This window comes from Pithys albifrons, chromosome 9 (genome assembly GCF_047495875.1).
Source record: "Pithys albifrons albifrons isolate INPA30051 chromosome 9, PitAlb_v1, whole genome shotgun sequence".
Lineage (NCBI taxonomy): Eukaryota > Metazoa > Chordata > Aves > Passeriformes > Thamnophilidae > Pithys > Pithys albifrons.
This window is the reverse complement of record NC_092466.1, coordinates 9,379,925-9,398,829: the sequence shown is the minus strand read 5'-3', so window position 1 is coordinate 9,398,829 and position 18,905 is coordinate 9,379,925.

The window sequence follows — 18,905 nt, the reverse complement described above, 5'->3', positions numbered from 1 at the left end:
CCGCTTCCGAGTGTCCCCGTGGGGCCACACAGGCTGAGCCGGCACCCTACGCAGGTCGATGTGCCCTGAGTCACACCCCTACGGAGCCAGCGCCACCCACGCCGGAGGGCACAAGCCTTGCCGGGAAGAAGCACAGTCCGTCATCGCTGTCGGTGAGGCTGCTCGGCGCTGACCCCTTTTCGGGACTGGATCTGCTCCGTCCAGTCTCTCGCCGCGCGATGACTCATGCTCTTGTCATGTACCTGGACATCAAAGGATGCTGCAGCCCGAGCGGTACCTGCCTGCGTGGGGTTTCTGTAACAGTCAGGGGTTATGGACTGTGTGATGGTTACTTCAATACTTAATCGTGCATTTCAAAGTTCCCCTGTGATCTATACATACATGCCATTTAAAACATCTTTCATGTCTGTTTTGTTCTTATAACAATTTTTTTTCCCACCAGCTGCTTCTGTCTGCCCGTTCTTCTCCTCCCAAACCCAGCAGTGCCTCTCACAAACCGCAGCGCCTGGAGCTGGTACAGAGACTGCAGGCTCAGGAGCAGGCAGCTGCCCAGGGAGCATCCCACACTCATCACTGTCTAAAACTTGCTTTCAGAAATTTTCTTGGTTCCCTCCTAGTCCCAAGTGTGCTGCCAGTCACACTGATTTGTACCAAACCATGCAGTACACGTGCTCTGATATAGAAAATCACACCTAATTCTAAATCGAAGTCACTTATCTAAGACTGGTTAGGAGTCAAGCTGTGACCATTACATTCAGATCGCTTATGACACAAACTAGATTTAAACATGTATCTCAAGAAGCATAAACCTGTGTCTTCTGACTTTACTACAGTTTTAGATGATGGTAAAAGTCAAAACCACCACCATAATTACCCATCTATTTCTCATTGTGTTTTCTGTAGTGCCCATCACTGTAAATCCTAGGATATGATGTTTGAAAGTTAAATAAATGATGTAGAACTTAGATCTTTGTTTCAGCTAGGCATTTTTTACAGCATCAGAGCTTGAGTGCAGGCTGTAAGCCTTGTCTGTGCACCATGTCTTTTATTGCTTCCTTGCTTGTACAGTGCAGCTTGGGAATTTAAAGACATAGGAGGGTGTATAAATTGCATAGCTCTGTACTGCAGATGGAACTGATCCCTGTTGTAATGCTGCTAAAGGTAGGAGAGCTGTAAATGAGACAGGGTTTTGCTCAATGTTTAGTATAACCATTTCACCAAGCAGTACATTGCCCAGCCCCTGAAGCCCTGTGCTGAAAAAGAGACAGCAGGCAGAGAGCACTTGTAGGCTTTTAGAAAAATTTAACTGAGCAAGAGTCATCTTTCCTTCTTCATTTTTCAGGTCTCTGTGAGACTATGTAGATATCACTTTTCATTTTGAGGGACACCGCAAATCAAAGCCATACCAGGTCTGGGTAGAGTTTTTCCTCTGTTACTGATGTCCTCCAAAGGTGTGGTAATTTCCCAGTAAGATGCTGTTCAATCACTAGTTTTATGTTCTGCTGATACTGAACTGATGTTCCTAGTGTGGGAAGGTTTCTTATAAAGGTGTTTTTGCAAAAAAGAGGAGGAGAGGCACTGAGACTCTCTATGCCTGTGTGGGTTCTTAGTGGTTAGGAACTATAACATGTCAGTGGAAGTGAGACATCCTTAGGTGATGCCCTGACAGCAGCAGTGACTTGCAGGTAGCTGCTACTTCTGCCTATTTTCCCAACTTCTCCAGCCATGTTAAAAAGAAATGTATTTGGCCTTTGAAGAGGGTGGAGGGGAGCAGAAGGGGCCACAGGAGCAGGCAAAACTTCTAATGGGACCATCCAACCAGTCTGGTCAGACAGCTCTGCTGCATTATTAATATAACAGTGTGCACACACAGTTCTCAATCCGGTATTCTGTGAATCACAAAACAGAGGTACGTACTTTCAGGTACGTACTGGGATACCTTCTTATCAGACTTCAATATTTCAAATACCTCTAGTGTTGAGTCTGAAGCAGATGTGGCTGGGGAGAGGAGTTATTCCTCTGTTTTGTGAATAAAATTCCAAAGGACTGAGACCTAAAAGATGCTGAGCACCCACTGCAGAGCAGACAAACTTGCAGTTTATGCCACCCAGCTGTCGAGTGTGTGCCCAGCAGTGGTAAGAGCTGAGGGACTTTGTGGTCACAGCCTATTCCTGTGACTGAGGTGAAGTGCAGCTCAAGCCAGTGAGATAGAATTTTTTTATTTGCCCAGATTGGGCTGAATTATGTGTTTCCATGACTTTGCTTTTCTGTCACTCCTGTCCTATCTTTTTGCTCACTGACATTTCCTTGAATGCAACTGTTTTATACAGAACAAGAGGTGAATGCTCAGAAAAGTTTTCGGAAGCCAGCTGCAAAGGCCAGGTTAATGGTTACTTGTGTGCTAACATAGACTCTGACCCACACAGCTCAGCCACAGCCAGAGCACTGCTATCAGCTGCTCACACAGCACAGGATGGCACAACACAGAGACAACCTGGAGTAGTGCTGTCTCCTCACTTTGCCTCATCTCTCATTAGCAGCAGCCTCTATAGCAAGAGGCACTTCTTTCAAAACTTAAAAAGTAAGCGTGAATGCTGTTCAAAAGCCTGCTTGTTAGAAGACTAGAAAATAGTGGCAGCCTGAGCTGTAGAGATATAGAAGACTTAAAATACATATATATGAGTCATATATGCTGATCTATACGCCAGGGTATATAGAAACTGACCTTTCTGTTTCATCACCACAGAGTAAACAAACTGTATAATTTGCTCCATCCTATGAGTACTTGACCCCTCCATGCTGTCTGTCCCACAGTCATGCACTGGAGCTGCATTTGGCAGCTTCACTCCCTCTCTCTTCCTTCTATTCCTTCTGTTGTTCTCTTTCAGCCAGTGCAGCAGGACACCCTTTCTTCTATCTTCCCTGTTTCTTCACCAAAAATATAGTCCACTTCATTCGAGTGCAGGGTTGAGCCCTGAGCAGTGGGCAAAGGCAGTGTACATGGAAAAAAATAGGAGTACCTCGTGGTAGAACAGTCAAAACAGTCCCAGTTTTCCTGTGTGTCTGTCTTAGACACAGAGGTTTACACGGCTGGTTGCTTATCTGAAAAGGCAGAGGTCCTGCTACTTGTGGAGGAGAACAAAACTGTGTCCAAGGACAGAGAGAAGAACACAAAGACCTAACATGCAAAAAGTCAGTGAGAATGGAGCTCTCAGACCTGGGCTAATACATGTTCAAGTACTAAGATTTGAGTTCAGACTCAATGTCATCATATTTTCATTGTCTTTTTTGAGGATGTATCTACTCCAGCTTTAAGAAAGTCTTCAAGAGTAGATATGGTTTTACATTTGGATTCCCCAACACTTGAGACTTTTAAGATTCAGCTGGACAGGAACCTGAGGCATGTTGCCTAGACAATGTTTTTGTGAAGCAAGGTTGGACCAGATCTTTGAGGTTCCCTTCCAACCTGGTATTTATGATTCTGTGATTTGCTAGCTAAATTGCACAAAAAGTTAATGTTCTTCAAGCTGAAGATCAACATTTAGTTTGTCCCTGAGGTAAGCAATCTCTGTCAGAAAATACATGTTCTTCATTCACAGAAGCAAACAATTATTCTACATGAAACTGATGCATAAAATAAGCTAAGAAAGCACCCTCCTATGAGTACAGCAGCCTGCTAGAAGTCCTGAGTAAGCAGAGCTAAAAATCTATTACTTCATGGAGGCCGGAAAAAATTTGCTTAATATTTTTAGCCCAGTTGACAGTTTTGCTAACCTCTCTCCCTTTTGAACATTTTTCATGTAAATATTTTTCAACAGTAAGTATATAGAAACAGTGTGGTAAAGGAGCAGGGAAATTTAAGAGGAGCACACGAAACTGACAATGCAGGAACTGAGACCTATCATAAAATACCAGCTCCGCAGCCTGATCTCCATCTGCTCTCTAGTGAGCTCCCATGCAGAAAGATTTTGAAGTTCCCCTTCTACAAATAAATTTGATCTCCTCTGGGGTGTACACACATACTTCGCATGTAATGACAACACACAGCCCATCTCAATGCATTTAGCCAGGAGCCCTGACCCCTAAACATGACTAAGAGTGGGCTTACGTGCTGCAGACACGCACATGGTGCCTCTGAGCACCAACCCCACGGTGCCTTTCGTGGTCAAACTCTGAAGGGCCCAGGTACCACTCAGGATAACTGGCTTCATTTCAATGTAACACTGAGATGTAGTGGGTTTTATTTATTCTTGACTGTACATTTCAGGCATTCACTGAGGGATAATCATCCTTATTCTTCCCACACATCCCAAAAGCTGATAGGCAGTTATTTAATCAGCCTTTTTCTCATTGTTCCAAAAGACATTTTTTCCAGATAAAGGTGAAACCACAGCCACTGAGAATTACAGATTATAGAAAGGTCAGGCTGCAGGAACGCTCCCACCTGCATGCCCTGAATCCCATGCAAAGTATTTCCTAAGCCTAAAAGGCAGGAGAAATAGTATAAATTCACCGTAATGGAAATTTCGAACATGTACTAAACCATCAGGTTTTAGGTGATGGTGATGGGACTGGGGAAAAGCATCATTTGTGAGGAAATGATATCATAGCTTGTAAAATCACTCTTGTCCCTTACTTTGTGCTGAGGTCCAGCGTTGCTGTGATATCAAAACTGGATGGGGCTGTTCCAGGAGGCTGCAATAACTCCACCATGAAAGGTCGCTGATAGCCAGTTAGAGGAAATTCCATCGGTGCAAGAGCAGGAGACAGACTGATGAAAATCATGAGAATTTTTGTGATATTGGCTGTTTTCTGAAAAACTGGGTTGTTGGATGATTCAGCTGTGTGTAAGCCTCTGACTCTTTCCCACTGTAACATCAAATTACCTTCACTTCTCCTCTCTCCCATTCTGTGCTGCTCATTTGGATGGAGGTTAGGTGACTTGGCATCCTTTATTCATGAAAGGAGCCCTGTAATATATGTACATTTGTTCTACGTTCATAGGGTTAATTTAGCCTTGAGAAAAAGTGCAGAGAAGCAGCCCTGAAGACAAAAATCTTACATTTTATTTTCCAGGAACAGACAATGTGGTCCATGCTGCAGTGGTTGTCCTGCAGGATTGTTTCCTGCCTCGTCTTGAACAGCACAGGGAATTTCAGATGCGTGTATAGTCCTAGTCCTTACTAAGATCAACATAACAGTTCCAGACCTCAGTTTACAGCTTTCCCTGCCTCCTCCTGGGGAATCACAGAGGATCACTAGTTGGTGTCTGATGTCATGCTGTTCTTGCTGCCTAGCTGTAACTCATGGGCAGAAGACTTACAGTACAATTTGTACTTCAGAACACATTAAAAGGTGGTCTAAAAATTGGTTAACTATCGTTCTTATAGCAGGAACTGTCCCCAGTTTAATTGTGAAACTTAACACCATCAGAAAACTCCTGTTTATCCCACTTGAGCTATTATGCAACTTCTCAGAAAGAAACCATATTTGTCACTGGGGAATAATAAGTTGTTTATAGAGTAGCTCATGCATGAAATCCTCTGGGTAACTAACCAAAATACAATCTGGCCTTTAAAAAAATAAAAAGTCTGAGAAAACATCTCCATGTAGTCCAATAAATGCCAAGAAGGGTGAAATAGTTTCTTAATGTTTTTAGACCAAACGTGGTCAGCAGTAAATGAGTGTCAAATGGATTTTTAACAGACATTTTCTGAACTCACATGGTTATCCTCCTCCAAACAGTTGGTAGCTGTGTGGGATGATCAGAAAAAGAAGAGAGAATACAGCTCAAAAGGTGATGATGTCTTGACCTTCAGCTCATCAGAGCACCCCTTCTGTCTCTCAGCAGCTTTCATCTAAAACTACTAATACAGAGGTGTCTCCACTGAACACTAAATGGCATTAATTTTACTCAGATGTGGAAAATTAGGAGAAAAGACCTCCTGCTTAAAATATTTCCTGATGAAGTCTTGAGGTCCCATCCCAAGGCAGGAAATTTTGGTTTGTCCCTTCCATTCATGTGAGCAGGGCAGTGCCCCCCCTGCAAATGGGTTGAAGTTGTGAGGGAGTCTGAGGGTTGCTGTGCCACCCTTGCAGGTCTGCTGGGTCCCTGTGTCAAGGGTGGGTGTCACTGAGCATTAAGCAGACACAGCAGCAGCAAAAATGTGTGAAAAAGGACAATAATATACAGACCCTTTTTACCCCTGGCTGTAATATGTGAGAAGACCCAGGGAGGAGGCTGGGGACAAGAGCCAGAGTTGGTCTCCATGCCAAGGTTCTCATCCATACTTACTTTTTAAGTAGAATAAGAGTGAATTCAGCAGGCTATTGGAATCCAGATGATAATTTATGCAGGTACAATATATCTTTTAATATCTTCCTTCCAACTACATTTCCTGAATGTTGCAGCTTTTATTTTAATTATTGCATTCCAAATGACTTGCCTTTCAGTCAGCAAGATGGAAAGATCTTGAAAGACCCCAGAAGTAATTTATGAGCAATTATCTGATTTTCATTTTTAGCAGTCTGTACTGTTCCAATTTCTGTCACCTTGGAATATTCTTCGCCACAGTCTAGATAATTTAACTAATAGGAGGGACACCCATTTAAAAGGGGGCTTTCTAATGACAGGCCCTGCTGAGCCTGCTGACACTGGTGTGGGTAGTTAGAATTATTATGGTGATTCTCAGCATTTTCATTAATCTATTCTGCATTCTCTGGGGTTTATGAGCTGAAACTTGCCAGGCAAGGTCTTAGCAAAGCAACAATTTTCTTTCTCTATCCTTAGGGTCTTTTTTCCTAGAGTAAGAGTCTATTAAATAAGTTAAAAGTATTTCACAAAACTACAAATGAAGATGGTGAACAGGCTGAAGACATATATAAGGCGAGCAGTGACTGTTTGGCTATCCCATACCCTTCATCTGAACATCAGGGTCCAGCAGGGAAAGGCAGGGTAGCTTTTGGATGCAAGCCAATCCTCACTCAGGACCGTGGGTTTGCTGAGGATTGCTCTGCTGGCTCCACAGGGAGATGATGGCCATGAGCAAGTTACTGCGAAAATGTCCCATGGCCATGTCCCCACATGTGGCTCGTGACATGGTCTGACAGCAGCCAGGCTTACCCCTGGGCTTCTCCCATGCAGAGGAAGGTGATGGCGTAGCAATGTGTGGGAAGAGGAATGAAATGCATGCAGGACCCGTCAGCTGTGGTTCCCCCATCCAACAGGACATGATGCACAGCACATGCCTTCCCTTTCCACTTGCCCAAGCACAGCTGAGGTGTCCTCCAACATGAATTGGAGAATAATGCATGACAGACTGACATGTAGGTCTGCAGTCAAATGACTATCCATTTTCCCTTCTCTCTGTCCACCAAGTGTCCACCAAGTACAGGAAACTGTCTATTTTGACTGAGTTGGACCAACCCTGGAGGACAGGCAGCTCACAGAAGAGCTGGTGGAACCAAAGCTCTTGTATTTCTGAAGCACAAGTTCTCCAAAGGGTTCCCTCTTGGGCCCAGAGCCCCATAGAGATGCCAGAACCCAAATATCTCTTGTCACCATGTTACTAGCTGGAGGGAGCATGTCCACAGCTCTTGCAAACAAAATTATCCACAGAGCAGAGATGTCCTGGCAAAATGAGCATTTGCTGATTCTGGTCACTAACAGAAATCATCTGTTTTCATCCCTCTTGGGTCCAATTTGCCTGATGAGATTGCTGATGATTCAGAAGACAAGAAAATTCCACTTTTTACCTTTACAGCATCAACTGCATGAGGCCTCATTTTTGTGTGGAGCATTTGGGAACTACCACAATCCCAATCTAAATGTAATTTTTGTGTTTATCTTGTCTTCTCTTCGATGTTTCTCCCATTCTGATTGCTGATAGATTCAGCTAGCTTGGAAACAAATATTTATTGCAGCTGTGCTCTTCCATAAATAGCAATTGTATACTTTTAATCAGAACAACTTTTTTTTTTTGAGAATGTGTCTGGAAGCTAAAGGGAAGGAAATCACAAGCACTTAGAAAGGCACAGGATGTGGGCATGTGTCCCATGTCTGCTCTACAGTGTGCAGAGCTGAGCACAAATATGATTGCTGTTCTCAGCAAACATCAGAGTCTTTAGACATTTAAACATTCAGCATGCAGAGGAAGAAAAGGCATGGCAGCTACGAGCTAGCTGAGAGGTTTTGTTTTATTTCTATCTCTGTTCCTCTTGAATGCACTTAGAAGAGATGGCTCAGAGGATTGAAACTTCCTTGCTTGCTTGTAGAGAAAAAAAATCATCCCTGCTTTGGGAACCCAACTTCTCTGCCCAAGTGGGAAGTCACAGATACAGCACATCAGTAAGTAAGAGAAATGCTTGTCTTGCCCCCACCCTGACACATCAGAAGCAAAACCTAGGTCAAATCTTTTCATGTGTTGCTCATAGTTTCTTTAAAATAGTGTTTCCACTGATGCACACCAATGTGATGAACATTTTTTCATGTATTATTAATGCATTTCTTTGTACCATGTTCCAAAAAAAAAAAGTTTTGATTTATTCCACACCTTAAACCCAATGTGACAAACTAGTGAGATGGCAGCGGGCTGTCTCTTTCTTTCTCCAAGATTTGAAAACTGAACTTAAAAGTCTGGAATTACACTCAGATGCATTCCACTCTTGTAATATTAACATTTTTTTTATTACCTGAACTATTTTCCCTGTCTCCCTTGACTCCCACAGCAGGGACTCTCATATTATTTCCTGCAGTGTTCCACCCCCACTTTCAGAGACCTGGATTTGAGGAGCTGCCCTACCGTTTATCAAAGCTTTTCCCTTGGTCATCAGAGGGAGTCTTGTCTGGTTTGGGCTCTATGAAATTGTCTGCTTCTACTTTTTTCCTTGCTTTTTCTTCCTCTTCTTTGTATCGAGTTATCTGTTCACAGCTGAGTAATCTCAGTAGAACTGCAGGGATGGAGATCTTCTTGCCTCGCGTCAAAGATACCGAACCCTTTTCAGCTGAGCCAGGGATTGGCAATATGGACAGGTATTTATAAGTGCTCACACAAAGTAGAGATGAGGTGTCCGCTGTGGCAGTTCCTGTGCAATATTGTATTGATCATATATACCTCTGACCTCTCTTTCTGCCCTCTAACCGTACAGTTCACCTCCACCAAGACTAACTACTTTCAGCCTTCTTTACTGCTCGGTGCCTCTCAAGCAGCAACCATCTTCCTGGGAAAAACAAAAGAAAAGAAAATAAAACCCAAACAACACACACACAAATCAGAAAAGAAATGGAAAATCTTCACTTCTTTTCTTCAAGATGTAGCATTTTCTCTCAAAGCAGAGTTGTAAAATATATAATATCCATTCTTAGGTGAGCTGACATGTTTAAAGCTCAATAGTAAAAACAAGTTAAATCATTACTATATTTATCCCACAGAGATTTGTGAAGCATTTGTTTGAGAAGAGAGGAAAAAAATAATTTTTAAGATTGAGGCAGGTTGTGAGATAATAGATTGTCACTTGTGTTGTGCAAAGAACAATGACAGATAATTTCTCATTGAAACCACTGCTACAAAATTTGTAGATGGACTCTATTATCAGTAAATATTTTAAGGATATGGTATTAGTTTAGGTGATTCAACTGCAAAGTGGTGTGATATGACTCTAAGCAAATGTGGTTGGACTTTCCTGGGGGTTAAATTCTTTGTGAGTTTTCAGCTGTCCTGTTGGTGTTCTTTTTCTCATAATGTAAAGCCTCTATCCTGCCTGTGCTTTACTTCTGGAACTCTTTAAAAACATTTCTTCCTGCAACCCTTTCTGTAGTGAAGTGATTTCATATAGGTAGAAATTATTGGGTTTTCCTAATCTCAGTATATTTGTGTGACGGTCCTCTGAGTAGCATCTTCTCAGAATAGAAATGAGTCTCTCCTTCCTGAGAGTTTGGAAATCTTCTGGCCCAAATCAGCATCTGTGATAAAGATGCTGACACCAGTGTTGTGGATGGCTATTATTTATTTATGTTCTTATAAGAGGGTAATGGAGGTCTCACACCTAATATTAATAGAAATATCTTTTTACAGTAATAATGTGTATATAAGAGTACAGATAATGGCAACATAATAAACTTCACTCATCAGTTCCATTACATTCACTTGACCAGAATCTAAATCTACTTTCTTTGAATTTGTTTTTCAGTTATTTGGGGGAAAAAAATTCCCCCACACACCCCATTCCCAAACATCATTGACACATTTTCCTTTAAAAAAGAAATAGTGAGAGAGAAAAGAGAGAAAAGAGAGAAAAACCTCTCTTCTGCTGTATTTCTATGTTGCAATCCTTTCCAAGCCTAGGCACTTGTGAGGAAGCTAATCACTTTCTGTGGCTAGTCTAGCTGACAGCTGTAATCACATAACATCAATGTTTGCTTGAGATCCTGACACACAGACAGAAAGCATATTGTGAATGCTAAAGAGAATGTAAGGAAACAAAATCTCATTCTAAGGGTAACACTCAACAATCTGCTAATCAGGTAGAGAAAAGGAAACCCATAAAAGCTATATACACCAAACCAAGATTTACCAGCCTTGTTTAATGTACCCCTATCTGAGGGCTGTAGGAGACTGTTTTGCTAATGGTTACAGAATACAAAAGCTGTAAGGTATTAATGCACATTCTGTAAACAGAAAAAGTGGTCAAATCTACAGAATAAATTATACATACTTTCTCCCCACTTCTTTTGCCTGCCAGCATAACTCTGCCCATACTGTGCTGAAAAAATGGTTTTCACAGATTTGTGATGTTAACTGTTGAATCTACGTTTATGGGTTTCCATGATGTTTCTGTAATAATAAGATTATGAATGTCATTTTTACTAAGTATGAGGCACTAAGGCAATCAGTGCATGAAACTCACCTGCCTGTAACAATAGCTGGTTCATTAGCCAGGCACTGGGCAAAGACTGGGATGAATATTAAGAAATATGTATTATTTTTAGCAGGTACTCAATATTCTGTGGAAATCCAGCACAAGAAGGGGGAATAGAATTCTCATTGGCAGAGAATTCTTCCCAGAATTGCATCATTCAAACATTTTATACTTTTCTGATCTAGTCCTGCACCCTAAGGTGCTGGTGAGAAAACATGAAAAGCAGAGAAGGATTTTTGGTGAAACTGGTCCTCCATTTTGAGTGCTGTCTCCTGAATGTGATTCTACCAACAGCTGTGCCCATATAACGCTTTGTTTGGTTCCCATTTTAGGGAATTAGTTCATGAGAACATCAAGTTGGGTATTTCAAAAGCCTCATACCATCTTCAGACATGCCTTGTTCTACTCTGTCCTTCATATCTCTTTTTCTTTCAAGTGAGACTGGGATAGCTATGGAGCCAGTCCTCGACATGACTGGCAAAACCTCAATTTTGCACTCCTTTGAGAATGCCCAGTTTTGGGTATACCCAGATCCTTTGGTGGGCATTGAGTGTATGGTCAAAGGTGGTGACTTCAACACTCAAATTGCACCTTCTCACTGCGAGGAATAGTTGCACACTGATGGCATGGTGCTGAATGTGTTATTTTGGCTAGGACACACTGTGAACACATTCAGTTCTTGAACTTTATTTAATCAGACTGGAAGTCTGCTTGCTCAACCAAAGAGCTTGCAACAGCATGTGAAAGTGACAGCAAGGGAAAATGCCATCATTAGGAGTATTTCCATAGTGTCTATGGCTCTCCATCAGCAGGCAGACATCCCAAAGCAACGCACATAGTATTTTTAAACTGATATAAAGTGTATATGAGTGGCCTTTGTAAGCTTGCTGTATATTCAGGGAAAGCTCAAGCTGAGGCTCTGACCTGAATTTGGAATTGAGTGGTCCTTTCAGTTAAGTAAAACCTCATTTTTCATGACAAGAATCCATTTATTAAGTGAACGAAAAACCCCATAAGCAGGCAGTTTTAGGATTTCAAAGTGCCTTCATACAGGTTCTAGGAAACAACTTGCAAAACATGCAGGAATTTATACAGAGATGTTTAATAAATCAAAGAGACACTTACAACAATGAACATCACTCAGTTTAGGTGATTAGTTCTTTACAATCATTAGGATTGGAGACCAGAGTGTGTGGACTAGTCTCTTTTTATAGATGATTGATGGGATGAGAGAGATCAGAAACAATATTGTAGACAACAGATGAACAGAGAATATTAAAAAAGCAATGGGGGGAGGATTGAAGCCCCGCTGAAAGATTAAAGAATAGAAAGAAGTACAAATGAGCAAATCAATTATTGTGTGAAGATTTCTAGGATGTTGTTTAATTCATATTGGCCTGTTCTATATTTAGTTTCCTCACAGTTTCTTTTTATATTGATGTTTCTTTTTTTATTGATGTTTCTTTTAGTTCCCTCTCTGGAATCTGATTCTAAGATGCATCATTGAATGATCCTTTGAGGGGAAATGATACAAAATGAGACCCAATCTAGCAAACATTTTCTGACATGAGCCGTCTTGCCTTAACTAAGCAAAATTCAATGATGCTGTTTCAGAGCACAAAAATCACTCAAAGAAGCAAAAAGTTTGCAAATATGGGCCATAGAGCAAGTACGTCTGCTTAGGGAGGGAGTGGGAGAGAAGAAAAAGGGAAGTGGTAACTTCAGACATGCTTTTTCCTTTCCCTGGAATTAGTTGAGAATTTATTATTTGGCAGTTTGCTGGAAGGATGGACCCAGAGATGTCCAGAGCAAAGGGGATTTATGTGCAGTGTCTGTCTGTCAGAGTCCTTGCTGGATGCAATGTCAGGAGCTGGGCAGCTGTCCCATGGGAACAGCTGCTCCAGGAGCAGTTTCAGGGGCCAGGGCAAATGGGTTTTCTAGTTCGTTCTCCTGCCTGAAGCCTTCTCTTCCAAAGCATCCTGTACATGGTGAGAAAGTTCCTTTCCTCAAGAAGGTTTTTGCTTTGATTTTTGGGGGTTCTATCAGATGCACAAGTGAGAGCACTAGCACAGGCAAGGACAATACATGACAGGTTTCCTTTGGTAGCCAGCGAGGTGAACTGAATCTGTTTCCTCCAGTTCCCTTTCTTGAGCTGGTCCAGCAAACAGGGCAGCTCTGTGTCTGCATATGGGGAGCAGCAAGAAGAGAAGAGGGACTGAGATGTAGAGCTGTGTGCTGTGTGGTGAGGGCTGTGCAATTAGGGTGTTACGGGAGAGGAGAAGAGAGGAGAGAAAGTCTGGCAATGGGTGTCACAGAGGAGAAACCTTTCTGGTACTGGCAGGCACACAGTAAAGTGAAAAGAGGAAATAAATACACATTTAAAAAATCATGCACTCCAAGAACAGACCACAGACTTCAGAACAGTGTAACCATATTGCTTTGCTGACTCCAGGATGTCACTACACAGCCAAGATCAGGCTGTTCAGGAATTAGTTTTGCTTTGAAGCACATTTGCATTAACAATAAATTATTCAGTTTTGCAATGCCTGGCTTAGGAATGATTATAACATCACTGTAATTACTTTTAATCTAAACACTGGTATATGCTGCCACTCATACCAGGACCTCCACATTGACTGCAGTGAAAGCTTGGGGGCCTGTCTAAACTTGTTGTATGAAAAGTACTGCTTTAGACGTAAAATAGGAGCTTTTTCCCAAAAAGTTATTTTCAACAACAGTCAAAAAGATTCACTGATATCCTTTCTGTGAAGCATTTCATAGGAGCATAGCGACTCTCACCTCTTTCCTTCTTTTTGAGAAACTATGATGCATCCCAGGAAGATGGTCAACCAGGATGTTACTACTAAGGAGGGAGAGGAGGAACTTGAGTACTGTTACCATGAAACATTGTGAAGGTAGGCTCATGTAAAAGTTTATCCACCTTTAAAATACTCAATTTTTGGTTTAGGACTCTGAAGCAAGAAAGCACACTGACTTTCCAGTGATCTGATACGTACAAGGCTACAAACAAAGGAAGCCTCAATGGACATTGTCTGCAATTCCCTTTATGAACCCCACCCTGTGATTTTTCATGGTGCTGGGTCTGTCCATTCTGGTGGTGTGGGCACAGAAACCCTCTGGGTTTTAAGAATCTTGCTCCCATCACTTTCACTGGGCCTATCTCTTGGTACCTTCCATCAATGTATCTTTAAAACCTGCAGGCTTGATTGCAATGAGAAGAACAGAAAGCAGAGAGTGGAAACAGGAAAAAAGAGATTTGAGAGCCACTTAGTCAAAAAAGGGCCAGTTAGATAGGATCAGAGGGAAGCAGGCAAATAGTGCTGAATGCAGTGAGCAAGGGGGAGGAATAGTGGTTGAGGCTTTCAAATGAAGTTAAGGGGGAATCCAGTGGGAATAGGACACAAAATTCCTTAGGATCTGCTCACACTTCTAGTGTCTAATTTACAAGGCACTAGTCCTGCAGTTATCAGTCTGGAGCTCACATTTAGTATTGCTGGTTAAGAGACAACTTTCTCATCCCAGACAGTCTCATAAAAACAATTTTACTTGTGGTTGGCTCTGCCACGCCTCATGGAGAGAAGTGCAAACAGTGCTGTGCTGCTTCTGTTGCAAGTTTCAGAAATATAAATTAAAAAAAACTACTTTTTTGACTCCAGCTATATAAAAAATGAACTCGAATACCGGATCAGTGTCCATAGAAAAATAGCTTTACAGAAAGAAAATACAAATCAAAGTATAAATCTGACATGACGGAACAAAAAGAGGAATTGTAACCTGGGGAAGCTGGGCTTGAAATCAACATCTTTATGCTCAACTAAACTGACACTGCTCATCACACTTGGCCAGCCAAGTTAAACACAAAGCCAAGATAAACATGACATAAGTACTAGAGCTGTTATACATGTCATCACATCCCTGTATGAGGGCAAGGAGCTAAGGCAGGGTCTACAACAGTGTGCATCCTTTCAGCTGGCCCTTCAGATGAGTACACTGTCAATACTTAGTGATGACCACTAGAAAATGAATAAAAATTTAAAATCTGTTGTATATTCTTATTCAGAGTGATGCACAAGGAAAACTAAACACTTAAAATATTTGTATAGTTCTCAGTCATGTAAGAATTGTTGGCTCTATCACAATGGCATAGCTATACTCATAACACTTAGACATAGTTGCACCTGCAGTAATTTGTCTCTGTTGTTTCAGTAATTAAGACAACTCATTGAATAGTAGAATTCCCAGATATTGAGTATATATATTACTGTATGACCTCCCCCTGGATTCCTTTCCTGAAAACAAATTATGTCCCAATGAAAAATGTGTGACTCCTCTCTAAAGTAACAAGACTAATCGAAGGATGGGAAGGGGAATAATTAAAACAATTGCAATAATTATTTTTTTTGGAGGCATGTGTTGGTTTGGGGTGTGGGGGGTTGTTGCTTGGTTGGGGTTTTTTTTTTAAATTCAAGTATTTCCTAATTTCTGCTTGCCTCTACATGCATACAAAATAGCATGGGGCTCATACTTCACTGAGGCTTTGCTTGTACAAGTTCCCTCAGATTAATGTTCCTGCTTTCCCCTTTGTCTGAAGAACAACCAATGGAGCCTGTGGAGGAGGCAGTTGGTAACTGGAGTAGAGAGACTATATTAGCTCTATCTTTGCAGTCTAAAAATATCTCTGTTTTAGGATGGTTGGACAGAATTTGGCCCTTGGGATTCACAGCCTTGGCAGGTTAAGTGAGAGCTGTGCACATTAAATGTAGACTTTGAGGTAGGCCATCACATCTTTCCTAAAATGATGTTACCCTACGGTCAGATTTTGTTTGTTTTTAATACTCTGTAAATTTACTACAGGGGCTTTGATGCATGTTTTTCAGCTTGAAAGCAAAACTGTCTTCCTTCATCCACCACTTTACAATTTTAATGTTTTTAGCAGGCAGCTCCAAGACACAGAAATGGGCTCAGAAAGCAGCACAGCTAACAAAAATATCTGGAGCCGTTATAGGAAAGATTTAAAAGAATACCCAAGAGGCCAGAGGAGGACAGAAAACCTTTCGGCCAGGTGTATGTCAGTCTTTGACTGAGGACACTGACAAAGCTCCATCGTGGCAAGTTGTTCTTCAAAGTGGTGTTTATATACCTTCAGAGGGGGAAGAGTTTGGTACCAAATCTGCATCAGAGAGAGAGAGGTTGCTGGTCTTGGTGTGGAATTGCCTCTCTCTAACTGGCTGAGCCTCTCACACCAGTTTTGAGCTTGCACAAAGCCTTTGATGAGCTACTTCTGGGTTAGAGTGGTGTGGATGAGGGAAGAGCCCCCTTGCACATCCAACAGAACTTTTTGCTGCCTGCACTTATTCTGTTTTTTGTTTGTTTGCTTGTCTTTAAATTTTTTACTGTGCTTTTGATCTGAGCCCAAGAATTGAAACCATCACTGGGAATGTGCTGCCAGAGAGAATTATGAAACAAAATGGAACCGCAACACTTTAAATGTTGATTTAAGTGATGTCTAGACCTCATGCTGGCTTTCTGTACCAAGATGAATTTCACACAGAGAATACTCCTCCTCCCCTTCCCAGATTTTATGTTAAAAGTCAATTCCCTATACCCTCACTCAATGCTGGTCCTTCTATGCAAAGAGGAATAATAGGTCTTCTGCTTTCTCATTTTCATCAGCAGTTTGAAAATGGTTTGTATTTAATGGAGGTGGACAGAACACCAAAAGGGAAGCAAAAACATATAGAGCTTTTGAGTTATTAGCTTAATTAAAGAAAGCCACAAAATAGTAGCAGTGTAAAAGACCAAAGTCAAAAGTATTGATGCATATTCCATGGGATTGCTGTTGACTCTCAAGAAAGAGGTCCTTAACCTTGAAAAATCTGGCTTATGCTTTTGTGGGCTGATGCCAGTAAGTATTTCTAAATCTTCTGCTTTTATTAAAGTCACCTAGTAGATGTTTTTATTTTGCTTTTATCTTAGGAATTTTCTGTCTTCATTCACAGCTGTGGTGATTTGTTTATTCCAGTGTTAATAACTAGATCTGCAGTTAGCATGTCTAACAGTGTAATAATCCACACACACCAGACACATGTAGGTACATCCAGCACAGAATATTCATTTGTGTTGGAGGATGGAGAAGAGTTGTCAGCCAGAAAGGGCTTGAAATGCTTTTCAGGTTCAGAATTCAAGTGTTTTGTACAGTGGCAGAAAAATATCCAAGGGAAATATTTTTTCTGTGGAAATTCCCATTTTGGGGGGGGGGGGGGGGAGTCGGGGGAAGAAAATGCCAAAGTAGTGGTTCTGCTGTTTATTCTGGCAACGAAAGCTGCTCAAACTTTATAGAGTATAATACTTAGTAGTAATTCCAAATAAATCATTTGAGACTACAGTCTTTCAGGTTATTCTTTTCCTTCTTTTATACTAGACATCACAGCCAAGACAGGGCACCTCTGTTGCCTGGAGCTGCTCATTAACACAGGAAAAAGTACTGAGCCAGAAGAGTTTATTATCTAAACAGACAGCACAGTGAAAGAAGTTACTACTCATACTCTTCTGATGGGAATGAAGGAATAAGAGTAAATGTTTTATTCAAGCCAGCATCAGTACCTATTCAGAAACCCCCTAGTCCACTCAGTTTTGATCCAGTACTTAAAACATTTGTTTTCATCTATTTATTCTCAATCATCCTTGTCTATTTTTTTCTCCACATTTATTGTTTGAAGACACCTAAACCATCATACAGAAGTTCTTCATGCCTAATGTGCAAGCCATGATCACAACAATGGGCTTTGAGATGTAGAGAATGAGTCCATTACCAAAAAAAAAAAAAAGAACACCTGTACCCAACTCCTGCACCAACATTGAAGCCTTTTGCCATGCACAGCAAGATACTTTATGCACTCCCATGCCCTGAAAGAGTTTGCTGTATCCTGATGGACAAGGAAAGCAAGATGGTGTATATAAGCGCTCACAAGTTTGAAGTATTAAAATGGCTCCAAACCTTCTTTTCGGTTTCTGGAAGCTCCCTGCTGGTGAAATATTTCCATATATAGGAAAGTGAAAGAAGCACTTTCACTTGTTTGAACTTTAGACGTTCTCACCCATGAAAATCCTCCTGGGAACAAGGAGAGACCAGCAACTTTGTTGCTTGCACCTTATTGTGTAGATTTATGTGGCACAAAAAGAGTGTTGCATTAACTTTCTGCACATGGAGAGATTTCACTCAGCAGTTTGAGAAGGTCAATTAAGTATTAAATAGCACCCAGGATTAACAGGGTAAGATCACTATGTGCCATGTAACATTTTTTTACGTATCATGAGCTGTGCACAAGGGCATATCTAAATAAAATGCATAGGAAATAGCATCACACAAATATGATCTACATTTTTTCATGATCAAAGAGGCTGAGGGAAAAAATAATTAAAAAGTAAAAGCCTTATGCAATGAGATTCAAAAGAAAACTTCGGAGGCTGACAAGACGCATCTGGCACAACTTCAAAGTCCATCAAAGTACATATAATCAATGTTTGTCAATAGCAGTTTTGCATCCTTTAATTTATCTTTCATGGATATAAAGCATGATGTTATTAGGATCCGGTCCATACCTCAATTCTGTTTGAGATTTGATGAATCAGGGCTCTATTAAAATTCAGTGCAAATCAGCTTACTCAAGGACACATTACATAAAGTCATGCGTTATCTAACTCCTTTTATCTTGCTGTCTTTCTAACTAGTTAAAGAATCTGGAATCTCATAAACTTGTATGTGTGGCTGGCCACCGGCATAATAAATCTCAAATACATATTGCTTGTAGACACCTGCTTAAAGTAGGCACATGTGGCATAATCAGCATACCTAAATTCTTTGTGGGTTTTTTGATGTATGAAATCTCCTTTAGGATTGTTCATGCTTCATGGTAAGGAATAATCAGACACAAGGTTCTCTGGCATCAGAATTTCAACACTTGTCT